This window comes from Dendrobium catenatum, unplaced genomic scaffold (assembly GCF_001605985.2).
Source record: "Dendrobium catenatum unplaced genomic scaffold, ASM160598v2 fragScaff_scaffold_1388, whole genome shotgun sequence".
Lineage (NCBI taxonomy): Eukaryota > Viridiplantae > Streptophyta > Magnoliopsida > Asparagales > Orchidaceae > Dendrobium > Dendrobium catenatum.
The window spans coordinates 1-13635 of NW_021319850.1; the positions used below are offsets into that span (position 1 = coordinate 1).

General features: G+C 36.6%; 1 non-coding gene across 1 annotated transcript; it reads left to right on the forward strand.

Moving 5' to 3' along the window:
- Window positions 1-11766: 11766 nt before the first annotated feature.
- Window positions 11767-11873, forward strand: LOC114580899. Its single transcript, XR_003702574.1, has one exon. It is a non-coding gene; the product is annotated as a small nucleolar RNA R71 (small nucleolar RNA).
- The last annotated feature ends 1762 nt before the right edge of the window (window positions 11874-13635 follow it).

The window sequence follows — 13635 nt, forward strand, 5'->3', positions numbered from 1 at the left end:
TGGCCCTTGATGTCCGTATGTTTTTAAAGTCTCATTCCCCTTTGTTAAACAACTACTGAGGCAACCTTACAGCTGGAAGGGGGACCGGGGGTCTACCAACGGAACGGTGGCCTCTCTTGGACCCAGTCAACACGATGCCCTCTGTCTCAGAAGAAGGAGGGCGTTGGCGCCCAGTGGTATCCATCAAACCAGTACTAAAGTAACGGAGGGCGGTCTGACATACTTCTTGTTTCTCCTGACAGAGTGGAGTAAATTCTTTCCTCAGATGCCTCTTCTTTCAATTACTTCTTTTTGGAAGCGATGAGATATCACTCCCTTTTAACTGTTTCAGGTACTGCTTCTTTTGTTTGTCCAGATTGTGCAGCACAGGTAATGGATTATATTTCTCAAATCTCTTGTTTTCTGTAGATGCTTTTCTTTTGAGGTCTTTTTAGTCGAGTAGTCATCGGGCATGGTGGGGAATGAGCTATCCTAGCTATCCTCTCCTTCCCCTTGAGCAGAAGCTAAGGGGTATGAAGCGGTCCCTTTCAGGAAGGGGAGAGGAAACAGAAATAGGTAGCTCCTCATCAGACCTGCAGGCTCCACTTGAGCTAAAGTCTTAAAAAGGCAGCGATTCTCTTGCCTTAGAAATCTTCTTCCTAAGTCTCCTCAAGTTAATTCTTCTTTGGTTCTTAGTGGAGAAGTTAAGTCTACAGCAGATCCTTTCCTTCAAAAATAGACTTTGACTTAGTGGGAGGTCAACAACTGGCTCAGATTGGTTCTGATCACAATAATCACTGGCAAAGTGGGTGCAGACCCCACAATCAACTCAACCACTAGGAACTTCCTTACTGGCATCCAAGCTAACAATCTGGTGTCCATCCAATAGAAAGTTCAAGGGTGCTGAATCCAATCCAAAGATGATGGTGTTTCCTTGCGTCATTAACAGTCGAGGACAACGCTCGGTCGAAAGAGAAGATCAATTGGCCAACCATTTGAATTTTCTGAAAGTTAAAGAGAGGGATTGAAATTAGATTTTGTTTCAAAAGCAATGGAAAAGAGTTGTTATTTTGAACTTAAGCTTGTAGACTAATCTCAACCTTCCAACACTACTGGAGTGGTAAAAAAAAAAATACCAAACACACGTTAGGAAGGTAAAGAGACTAAATACATGCCAAAAAGGAGAGTTTTGTCATAAAGTGAACATATGTTAGCCCATAAGATGATTATATGGGGTAACATATGAAGGTTTGAAACTTGGGAAAATTCGTTATTATCTGTTCTTTCCACATTTTTTGAAGGGAGTTTGAATCTCAAATGACTTAAGATGGGGTTCTTTACAGAATCCAAAACGCAAACGGACAGAGTTCCCCTTGCCCAAAGGCTATTTGAAAATTGTAAGAAAAACCCAGGTAAAGTAAATGGTCTAACCCTTCTTCACTCTTAAAAAATTCAAAGAAAGTAAAGGGTTAAAGACTAAAAATACTTCAAAAAACTTTCTTAAAGTCAAAAGATCTTTCAAACTCCTTTCAATTTTGAAAGAAGAGATATATTGAATGTGGAATTTTGTTAATCAAATTTTAAAAGGATATTTGGGGAATCTGATTTGACACTGTCGCCTCATAGGAAATCCCAGGGCAGAAGGGTCAAAATCAGGACATTAAATTAGCGGCAAAAAAGGGAGGTAGAAACCTCTCCTCTTAAAGTTTTAAAATTCATTGTTTAAATGTTTGGCCACACTCCCCCAAGGAAGAAATGGGTCGAGGGACCAAACGGAAGAAGGTAGTTAAGACTACCGATGAAATAAAATTTTCATTTCTTATTAAAGATGAAAAAGAGGATCATTTGTCCCACGGCGTGCCATTTTTTTGTTGGGTGGAATTTGAAAAGGGTTTTTTGAAAAAATATTAGTTTTCTTTGGGAATTAGAATTGAGGTTGAATCTTTAATTCTAAAAGTCAAACCAGCTTGTTCGAAAAAATTATATCACCCCGAAGGATGAAAATAAAATCCATAAACGGCGTTCAGACTTAGGAATTATGTGAATTCATTTAATATCATAGCTAGACTCTAAAGAGAACTTTCACACGGACCCGAGGGGACAAGGTAAAGACAAAACTAAATGTCTGTTTATTGATATCTGCGGGTATTGTTGTCAGATAATTCATATCCAAAGCCATTACTAAAGAAGAATGTATCTCCGCCAAAGGAAATAAACCTCAAATGATAATGATCTTCTAATAGCGATAACGCGAATAATTGTCTTGAACTTTCCCAAAGAAGATCTAAGAAAGTTTTAAAAAAGGGTTAATTTTGAAATCAGGTGTGTGGTCCAAATCTCACTACGAGCGCGGCCTCGTGTAATTGACTATTGTGGGAAGACAGAAAGTCCCCTACCGAAAATTGGATTAGAATACTAAGAATAAATTTTGTTAGATTTTTCTAGGAGTGAGAGTATCAAGAAAAATTTGAAATAGAATACCTTGTAGAAGAATCAGAAAAAGGAATATGGAATACAAATTGAAACAGTTATTTAACGAAGTCAAAGGAGGAGAGGTGACGGGGACAGAGATTGTCAGAACCATCAGGAAGTGCTACCAAGCTTAAGTCTACCGAACGTTGGGCTGTATCATTTTAGGAGTTGAAAACACGAGTTAAATTAGTGGGTGAAGCATCTGTATTAGAGAGTTTTGGCTGATATTCCTGGCAACGAAGCTTGGGGTGCTTTTAATATAAGATCTGCCCGGGATCCACAATTAAGTGTTTTGGACATGCTGGGAGGCGGAACGAACCAGCCGTTGACCGCAAACCTAACGTACAATGCACGGCAGAACCTGGTCCTTAAATGTAAATTAAATTAATTATAATGTCCAAGGCAAAGTTTGCCCTGCTTATTACAAACCAGAGTTTTATGCAAGAAGTAAAGTGGCCGGACACCACTAAACAACAACCCCCGGATTTTAAGCCTTAGTAATGACGCAAGGTTATTTTGAGGTGGGATACCGCTCAATGACCTTCAAAGTCTTCATCTTTTTTTCTCTTCTTCAGACCCTTTTTCTTCCAAGCTCTCATAGGATAATCTAATTTATAGTAGAGCTACCCCAAAGGAATAAGAGAGGGCAGTTCCTTTACAGGGGAAAGCGGCACTCCTTTCCTCTGTGGATATAAGAGACAAGTGTGATACCAAAAGTTGATTTTCAAGATGGAAAAGGAATAGTTCCCAAAAGGAGCAATCTTTTCTTCTTGGAATCCAGCTTTGGACCTAAATAATGCCCAACTCAACAAACTTAAACTCTTCAACAAACACTGTGATCAATTTGACTATTAATTACATTTATATCAAAATCAAAAATTAGACTCCACCTTGCAGGGAAAGTACCTACAGCGTTAATTAATCAAGAAATTTATATTCCCAAGCAGTTATATCAGGTGCAGAAAATTAAGTAAAACATACTCCCGCCACGCTCTTTTTATTGGGGGCTTTAGCGCAGCTGAACACTTGTGGCAGTATTTCACACCACAATTAACATTATTATACTTAGCCCCCTTTTTAGTATGCCCTGTATGCAGCGTGGCCACCTAGTAAGAAAATTATGTGAACATCAATACAACACCTAACCTAAAAGGGTAATCCTAGTCGCCAAACAAACATCAATCATCCACAGAGGTGCAGAAAAGTAGCAGACACAGCAAAGCAATTCATCCACAACATGCAGGAAAAACTCACGAAAAAACCCCGGCATAACAGTAAAATAACAACACCAAACTTCGGGCCTACTACCTAGATCTAGAGTTGGTTGTCCTAGCACACTACATCTAAAGTGTGTGTAAAAAAGGTTGTGTGTCGGATGACAGGTTCTGAGTAGGTAGGAGTTTGTTAACCGTTGAACTAAAGTTTAAATTTGTAAGTAGATTAGAAAGGAGATTTGAGTTAAAAATTTTTTATTTTTAAATATTAATAAATTAGGGAATTTTAAAATTAAATGCTATTTGTTAAGGTTAAAAAATTGTGAATTACTAACCTATGCTATCACATCCGAGAGACATAGAGATGTATTATATTGTCAACCTTCAACTGGCGGCTTAATATAACTAATAGACCTCGATAGGCTTGGGTTCCCCACGAATGAGCAAGGTGCGTTGGAGTTAAGAAGGTGCCATTTAAATTGGTTGGAAATTAAAAGTATAGTGTAACTTTAAAGTCCTATTACAATGGAGAGATCTGATAATAATTACAATGAAAATAGCATACTAATTGTGGAGGTTAAAGGTTGGAATAGAAGATCTTTAATAAACTATTAAAAGAAATTTAAGCGATTATACAAAGAAGAGATCTAACAATGTTCACCCTGAAGTTCTATACCCCGGAGTCTGTACATCATACTAGGGATGTAGGTATTAGCAGAATTTAAGGTCTATCTAAAATTAGAGGTCAACCCTTCTTAAATGTTAGTTTAAATTTATTTAATATTAGATATGGCTAGAACGTATAATCACTGAGTGTTGTAACGTAACAGGGTTGACACACTCCCAAATATGGAGTAAACCTATGGAAAGTTATAATTTTTTTTAGATTGTTCTTGCTCCTTTCGCCCCCCCTGTTCTAAACCTAGGTCACCCTAATGATCAGTTAATCCATTAGGTTTGTCTAGTCCCCTAGACTTATGGAAGGTTTGAATGATTCTTAGGGAAGTGATAGAAACCATAATTTGAAATTCCACATATCACAATCATATACTCACACTTAATCTAAGTTATTTAATTCTCGTATTGCATAAACAATAATACAAGAAGATTATTAATTATGGAATTTAACACATTCATACGAACTAAAAACAAATCTACAAAATCAACACAAGATAATTCAACACCCTAATTAATTTCCACAATTGAGAATTATGGAATATCACTTAACTACACACTATTACCTCTCTCAGCCTAACTCCTTACAATGGGTGTGTCATACCACAAATGACCCATTGAAAGACCTATAAAAAAAAATTTAGAAGAGAAGAAATGCCCTTGAACAAAGCATTAAAAAAAATGAGCGAGAGATAAGAATAATAAATAAGAACATAAGATCAAAAACCAATAGATAAACCGGACCTTATCAAATTCCCGCTCAATATTCTCTATGACTTGTGTGGACATGTATTATGAATCAAGAAGCGTATTAAATTGTAAAACGATAACTATTCATATATAAGGCTCTAAATTGAAAAGATAATAAACTAAGACTTATCCCTACCATCAGGCTCATGAGTGAACCTATAAGGTCTATTTGCTCAGTAGCTCCACCCTAGAAACTCCTTATTCCAATGTACCGCCATATAGAACACCTCAGCGATGAACCTAACCTTGAACCTAGTCGGCACAGCTACTTTATGCATTATTTGAGATGTTCCTTGAAATCTCTTGAGATTCCTAATTTAATCACAGACAACTCCCTTTGTTAACAGATCATCGCTAGCAACGTGGTACCACGCTAAACGCGCGCCTGAGATCCTGCCAGGAGACAATGTCAATTGAGCGCTACTTTTGATCCCAATCTAAACCGCTTACTACTCGGAACACGTGTTAAACCGACAGCCGTCGCTGCACCTTGGCAGATTCGAACGGCTGGGATCGTGAAGCGCGCTATCCGAGATTATCCGACAGGTATCTTAACAATCACGAGCTGTCTCGATCTACATATCATACAGAGCTTGAAACTCTTCTTCAAAAACTCTCACCAAACTCGTAATCCTGCACACAAATCAGTGTCTTTCTCCGAGCATTAGACTACCGCGCATAATCCCCAACCTGACCTAAATACTTCAGATACATAATTCCAACAGCTTGGGAGAGGATCAGAGTCACGATAAGAAAACTTCCATATTAACCTGGACTCCATATCTTCTGATACGCAGATTCGAGGGTGTAAAGGGTCTTCTCTTTACCTCGTCATACCCTTGAATGCATCAAACTTAACAACCTTCAGCTAGGGCAGCACTACATATTGGTAACAATCCCCTATTTGTATACCCAAATATGATCATTCAAACTTGAAAGTGCCATCGACCGAAGAAAATCCCTAAACTTCAACCAGCACAGCAAAAGGCGCTCCTCAAAGGATACAATGTTACATACCTTAGCAATCCCTATCCATTTTACCAGACATAATACTGGGACCAAACATGTGGTCGAGCGACACAGCTGTCCTCTACCTATCTAGGGCGTCGGGGTCAGACGGACGGCGGTACGTTGTGCGTGACACATTTCGGAGGGACGAAAACAACGGAAGGCGTCTGTTACACGTTGACGCTGTCCAATATCGAACGCCGAGGAATGGTATCTTATCGTCTTCCTACGTGGACACTCCGGAGAAAAAGTAATGCTTCACTGTGTGAAAGTTTGCTTTAGAAAGAGCAGCCTGAGTAAAAAATCTCCCCAACATGATAAAATATACATATACGAATGCCCAATGTAACCCTCGTGAGTCCTCTGGCGAGCCAATCATAGGTGAGTGTAGTGGCGGCACACCCTCATTATAGGACAAAATGTCGACGGGCCGAAGACACTTGAACCTGGAAGTAATGCCCGGAATCAAGACTGCTTACAACCGTGGAGTACTATGTGCGATGTGCGTCTAGTGTGGAGTGGATCGTGCCACGATCAAGGATGCAGCTCGGAGTAGACAGACACGGTGTGAGCCCAAAGTGATATAGTGCTCGCGAGGAAGTACCCTCCGCAACTTAATTATCGACATTTTGGCCTTCGACCAGCCGATGGCCATCCGCGTACATCTGCCCAAATGGTGCCTGGTTTGCACCGAAGCTCCTGTCCGAAAATAGGGGCACATGCTCTGGCAGCAACCAGTGAAGGCTCAATTTGTCACTAGAGGTGATGGACATAAGGATCTCAAACATCGTGTCTGACTGCTGTGCTCTGACGACCCGCAAAAGCCCACGCCAGAAGGCTCCCTGACGCTTGGTGGAGTGGAGGTAGGTCTTGGGTCTTGTGTGGACCGCACAACCCAATGGCAGTCGAAATTGGACAATAACGTGATGATCCCGATGTGACTGGCTCCCCCATGATAACCCTCACTGGCTCCCGTGCTTTTGCATTGATCCAAAAGTTATCTTTGAGCATCGAAGGTTCGGGCGGTTCGAATCTCCTGGCGCTTACAAACTACTCATGCCAGTTGCACCTGGCAGGCGTGAAGGTGTGGTAAACGACCTCGTGGTCTGGGGTAACTTCTAGGAGTGCACCCAATGCAAGTGCAAATTGGGATCCACTCTTATCGTTGCCCCAAGCCTTGGGCATCGATGGTGGGTTAGCCATAGGTCTTGACCCAAGGTGAGTTTATTGGCCTCAAGAAACTTTGGGTTGAGGGCCTCACACTTCTTGATCCTCAGCGAGTAGCCCCAAAGGCTATGTGATCTGGTTGATACTGGTATCGTAGAGAACTCTGAAAAACCTTAGGGCACACCATTATCCGAGGAAGGTGTTGGTTTCAAGGATGTTCCTTGGAGCTTAGGGTTAGATGTGAGCTCTGCGCTCTTAAATCCCAAGATGCTTTTGCGCGGCACCATTATGGGTCATCAGCGCTTCCTATACTCATGACACAAGTGAGTCCCAGCAAGGCGTCTATGCTGATCAAGGACTCACGTTGTGTATTGGGTTTCACTAAAAATGGGATTTAGCTCCCAATAGCACATATATATTGAGTTATTCAAGACATTTGTAGGTTAACGACTCAAAAAGTAGTGGTCCACACGAGAAAGAGGCATCCTTGCTGAGAATGAATCACTTGGTCCAAGCAAACACATATGGTCTACACCAAGTCGAGCCCAGACATGGTCACCCAAAGGGGTCTCTTGGCGTACCCAAGATGTATATCCCATACATTCAAAGGACTTGGAATGGATTGATTCAAAATTTGAAAGAGAAGGGCTGTATGGGTCCATGGTCAAACTTGGATTCGACTTGGCGTCAACCAGGTTGACCCAGGTTTTGGGTTTGAGTTCAACAAGTTGAGTTAACATTTAAAATTCATTGGAAGGGTTTCAAACGAGTTGAGATTGATTTGATTTGAAATGGCCATTTGAATTCTTCATAAGGTATTTGGTCAATTTGACCTATTGCGTCAACTGAGGAGTTAAAAAATGGAGTCTGAAAAAAATACAGTTTACTGCTTCAGTGGTTAAAATCAAGAGTCTGGAAGTGTTTGGAGGCTTATGAAATGGCCCAAGATCAATATCTGAAAGGGGTTAGGTTCAGTGCATAGGCTGTAAATATTTAAAGCGTTTTACAGCTTTGAATTTAATCAGATTCTAGGTTAGAACCACAGAATAGGGCCAAAATGGAGAGGTAACCTCCAGAGACTTGTCTTACACTTTGCCAAGTGATAGACCCTGAATCATAGCCATTTTGACTTTTGGGTTTTTGAAATGTTTAAAAATTCTTTTGAAAAGGTCTTTACGGACAAGACCTTTAGGGACTTGGAATTTGAGTTGGATTTCTGGATTTGGGAATGGATTTCAAGTTTGATTGGATCAATATTGGGTGTATACAAATCCATTTACAATCATGTGGTTGATTGTTAAATGAATGGATAGGTCAAAGCAGTAGATCAAAGGTAGAATCAAAGTCTAAGTAAATTTTGATTCTCAATGGATTGAATCAAAGTTTGGATGTGTTTAAAATTTGAATTAATTGGGTTTGAGATTGAACTTGAAGTTTGAGATTTAGAATTGAATCAAAGGTAGGAATCAAATTTGAAAGTTTGGAATTGATAAAGGTAGGAATGATTTGAGTCTAGATTAACCCCTAAAGGCGTTTTAGGATCTAGATCTTAAGGGAACCCCTAGCTCTAGAGTGCGGCCCTAAGGTCTGCTCTAGGGAAGGATCCTAAGTCTGAGTGGATCCTAGGGTCTAAAAATTAATCTGGAGTCTTGAAAAGGCCTTAGTGACCCTACAAAAATGAGGTCAATAATGCCCTTGATCAAATGATCAAAAAAAAAAAAAACTTTGCTTTCGTTCTTCTTTTTTATCTTCTGTTTTATTTTCTTTTCTTTTCTATTTTTTGCCTCTTTTTTGTGATGGCAAAAAGAGGAGTAGTGGGTAATAGTTGAGTTATTTCATTGTACTATTTTACTTCTATTTGTGTTTTATTTAGTTTTAATTATTTTATGTTTGCAATCATAAAAAAAGGGGAGATTATTATGAATATGATTTCAGGGAATAGAATATTGATGATAGCAAAAAAATTTATTTTTTTACGACAGTCTTGCCTACTAATATTTCAGGTCCATAAGATCAAATTGCAAATCAAACCAGCTCAAGATTGGGTAGATTAGGACTGAGTTAGCTTGTAATGTATGTCAAATATCTTTTACCTTTTCTTCAATCCATTGTAACTTTATGAGTCATGATGCTAAGTAATCTTGCACACACACACACTTGGGGAAAAATTATATATGTTCGTTAACATTTTCTATTTTTATCACATCATTCAGGATGATCCAAAAATCATCCTAGATGATTGATTAAAAATAGAAACCCTAATTATGGCATCCTAGTTAAGGCAGCTACAATTAAGTGAATCGTCCTGGACGATATTAGTATCAGCTGGGACAATAGGCTCAAAATTAAAAAGAATCAGCCGCCAGATCTATTTAGGCATGTTTTATTTTTTGTCATCATCCTAGATGATATAATATAGTTATACCTAAATTAATCTGGTAATTAAAGAAAGAAATTAATATTTGATTGCTCGATTATATCATCCTAAATGATCACAGGATTATACAGGAAAATCAGTTCACAAACCTTAGTTCTTTCTCGATGATTAATAATCGGCCTAGCTCCATTCAGAGCGATGCTCTGGACAATATGTACTGAAATGAACTAATTATCCGGGATGATCGTGAGATCAGCCTAGACGATCAATTTATTTTTTTTATCATCCAGACATCCATTAAGGGTGACAATTTGGATGATATTTGATGACTTGAATTAATCATACAGGATGATATCAGATAATCCAAGATAATCTTAATAAAGTAACCTTCTAATCACCAAGACTCTTGCAAATCGCCCTAGGTGATTGAGTTAAATTTGAACTGATCATACATGATGATTGATTGATTGTCTTAGATGATAATGTTAGTTTGTTGTAATTAAGAGCAAATTTGAAGGTCTTCTATATAAGACCTCTTATTTTACCCTAGAGAGTATGTTTTGCTACTGTCCTGACCTGAGAGAGCCAAGAGGAGAGGGAGAACAAGGGAGAGAGAGAGAGAGGATCTTGTGAGGGGAGATTATGAGGGGGTTCACAAAGGTTTCACCAAGTAAGGATCCACAATGGTTTCACCAAGTAAGGATCCACATAATAAGGGAGAACAAGGGAGAGCGATACTCTGCTGACACTTAAAGGGTGTGAAAGGATGATGATACTATACCGACACTTAGAGGGTGTGAAAGGATGATGATTCTATATCGACACTTGGAGAGTGTGAACAAATGATGATTCTCTACCGACACTTGGAGAGTGTGAAAGGACGACCATTCTATGCCACACCAGGGATTGGTGGAAGAGAGGTTTTTGTAAAGGCTTCTCCGCCTTGCTGTGGGGGAAGAAGGAGACACACTTTGGTAATAGTGCAATGCCTGAAAAGGGAGTCTTCAGGGAGTGGATGTAGGTCATGTTTGATTGAACCACTATAAATCTTTATGTCTTTTAATTTTTGTATTTATTTATAGCAAGTTATTTACTGTGGATGAAAAGTTTATTTTAAACTTAAATTAACTTGCTTTGAGAATCAAAATGATTTTTTATTAAAAAAATCCAAGAGAATTTTTAAATTACCAATTCACCCCCCTCTTGGTTAGCCTTGGGACAATAGCTTAGATTTAACAACCTATACATAATCAACATATATAACTAACTTGACCTAAGGATGGGTTTCCTTCTAAGTAGCGCGCTAAGGTTATAGTCTTAAGCTAGACATTGCCCAAATTTTCCATTTGGCTATGGTGGATGCTTATTATTCTTTAATTAGGTCTTATTGGAATATATTTCCTTCTTGTTAGGATTAATTTCAAACTAAAAGGAAATTTAATGGGTCTAGTACTCACATAAATTACAAGCTAACTTAGTTGAGGTTTCAAATTTTTAATTGAAGCAATTTTATTTTGTAATTGATTTTCCAATTGTATGAACCCTTCTTCTAATAGTGTTTTTTTGTTCCATATTTATTTCTTTGATTAAATCCATGAGGACATGCTAATCTTTGATTATTATTAGCTTGATTTTGCTTATTTCAATTTTTGTCTTAGTGATTTTAATCAAAATTTCATTAATTTTCATCATTATTATTAGACAAACAAAAATTTTGGTGATTCTTCTAACCAAAATTATATGTATTTGAATAGGAAATATTCATCTTCCTATCAAATTTATATTTATAATCCCTTGGATATCTTTTTCTTCCATTGAGCTTAATCTTCCAAATGTAAAGATGAATTAGAATTTAAGCCTAAAGTGCCTAATTTCTTTGATATTTCTATAACTTGTGCAGTCAAAAATAGATAAAGAATTATTTTCTTAAACTCCAACCACTCTCTTTGGATTCACCCTATTAGCATGCCACTAAAGATATTTTTTTTTATCATTTCTTTAATTAATTCATAAGCATCTTCAAAAGGCTTTGACATCAAAGAACCTCTAGTTGCAATATCAATTATGACTCTAAGGGATCCCGACAATCCATTATAAAGTGTTGGAATTATCAACCAATCATGTAAGGCATAGTGATGGCATTTCTTAAGCATGTCCTTGAATCGATCCTAACTCTCATAAATAAATTCTTTATCTAACTGAGTAAAAAAAGTAATATTATTTATAAGCTTGACAGTCTGAAAAGGTGGAAAATACTTTTCTAGAAATTTGTGGGTGAACTCATTCCATGTGGTAATAGGCCTAGAGGTAAAGAATTTAACCATATTTTTTCCTTATCTCTAAGAAAAAATATGAATAATATATGTCTAATGACATCATTACTAACATCATTGTACTTAAATGTTGCAGAAACTTTTAAGAAATATTACAAATATAGGTTAGGGTCTTCAACGGGAGTTTTCCCAAACTGATAATTTTGTACCATTTGAATGATTGAAGGTTTTAATTCAAAATTATGTGCTTGAATAGTGGGTCTATTTATGCTTTGAAGAATTATGTATACTAAAGGGTTTGCAAAAAAGGTAAGTCATTTTAATTTTTTTTTGGTGGTTTCAATTTTAGAAAGTGTTCTCTCAATTTAAGAAATAAAATTTACGCGTACCTCCCCTCTATGTCATCTCAACATGTAACTATAGATATTAAATCAATAAATTAAAATAAAACAATAAAAAATATGTATGAATAATTATGCAATTGATTTATCAATATAATAAATTTGTAAATAAAATAAATTCTTATCTGGTAAAGGTGCCAAAAATTTGATGGGGCAGTGGACTAACCTAAAGAATTATAAAATTTAGGGCTCTATCAATCCCAAAATAATGCTTAAATTTGTTTTATATAGAAATTATAAAAACCCCACTTAATTTACATTAGTATACTTGCTGAGTAATGTAATATAACGACAGAATAGAGTATCGATCCAATGAGAAAGAATATTTACTTGCAAATGCTAGTACTATTTACTTCAGCTATAGTAATTATTCTACTTAATTTAAATAAGTTTTGATGGAGATTCAATCCTTTAATTCAAAATAAAAAATAATTAAATGAAATACTATTTGGATAAAATATTCTAGATTGATGGAATGTAAATACAATGTGTTTCCTAATGATTCTATTTTTATATTGATATTATTTTGAGCATATGCATCACCTACCGTCTAGTCAAGTGTAAAACACAAAGGATAGATTAAGCTCTTCCAATCTTAATACCACTCTAAACTCCCATAATTCGACACCCTATAAAAATCTTAGATAAGTAAGTAAAGCATATACTATTTTTGAGTTTAAAAAAGGATTTCTATTGCATTGGAAAGAATTTAAAGAAAATTAGAATTAATTTTCTTTGTGAAAACTTGATTTATGGAATTTACATTTTTGAAGTCAAACAAGTCATTATGAATGATATATCTTCTCAAGAGGCAAGAATATCATTCACTAATGGGTTTAGACAACAAAACTATAAATTTCATCCTAATTATGATAGTCGAATTCAAGAAAAAATTGTATATGACCCCGAATGGTCAAAATGACATTTGATCAAGTATTTGATTAGAATAATCTAGTTAAAACATCATTTATTTTATATTTGAAGTCACGATAATAAATGATATATCTTTCCAAGGAAGGATGATATCTTTTATTACTGATTGTCCAAATATGACCATAATGATCGTCATATTATTTTGATTTTTCCAAAGAGAATTAATTGAATTTTGAAAATTGATCTGGAGTTTTTAAATCTCCTATGAGTGCATGCCCTCATAGTTAATTACATCGTAGGAAGCTTGAATTTCCTACCAAAAATCTCGATTAAAATAATAATAGAAATTTTATTTTTGATACTTTTAAAGAGTGATATCAAAGGGAGTGAGGCTAGAATTTTTAATCTTGATTAGATTAAATTTGAACACTTATTTCTTGAGGCCA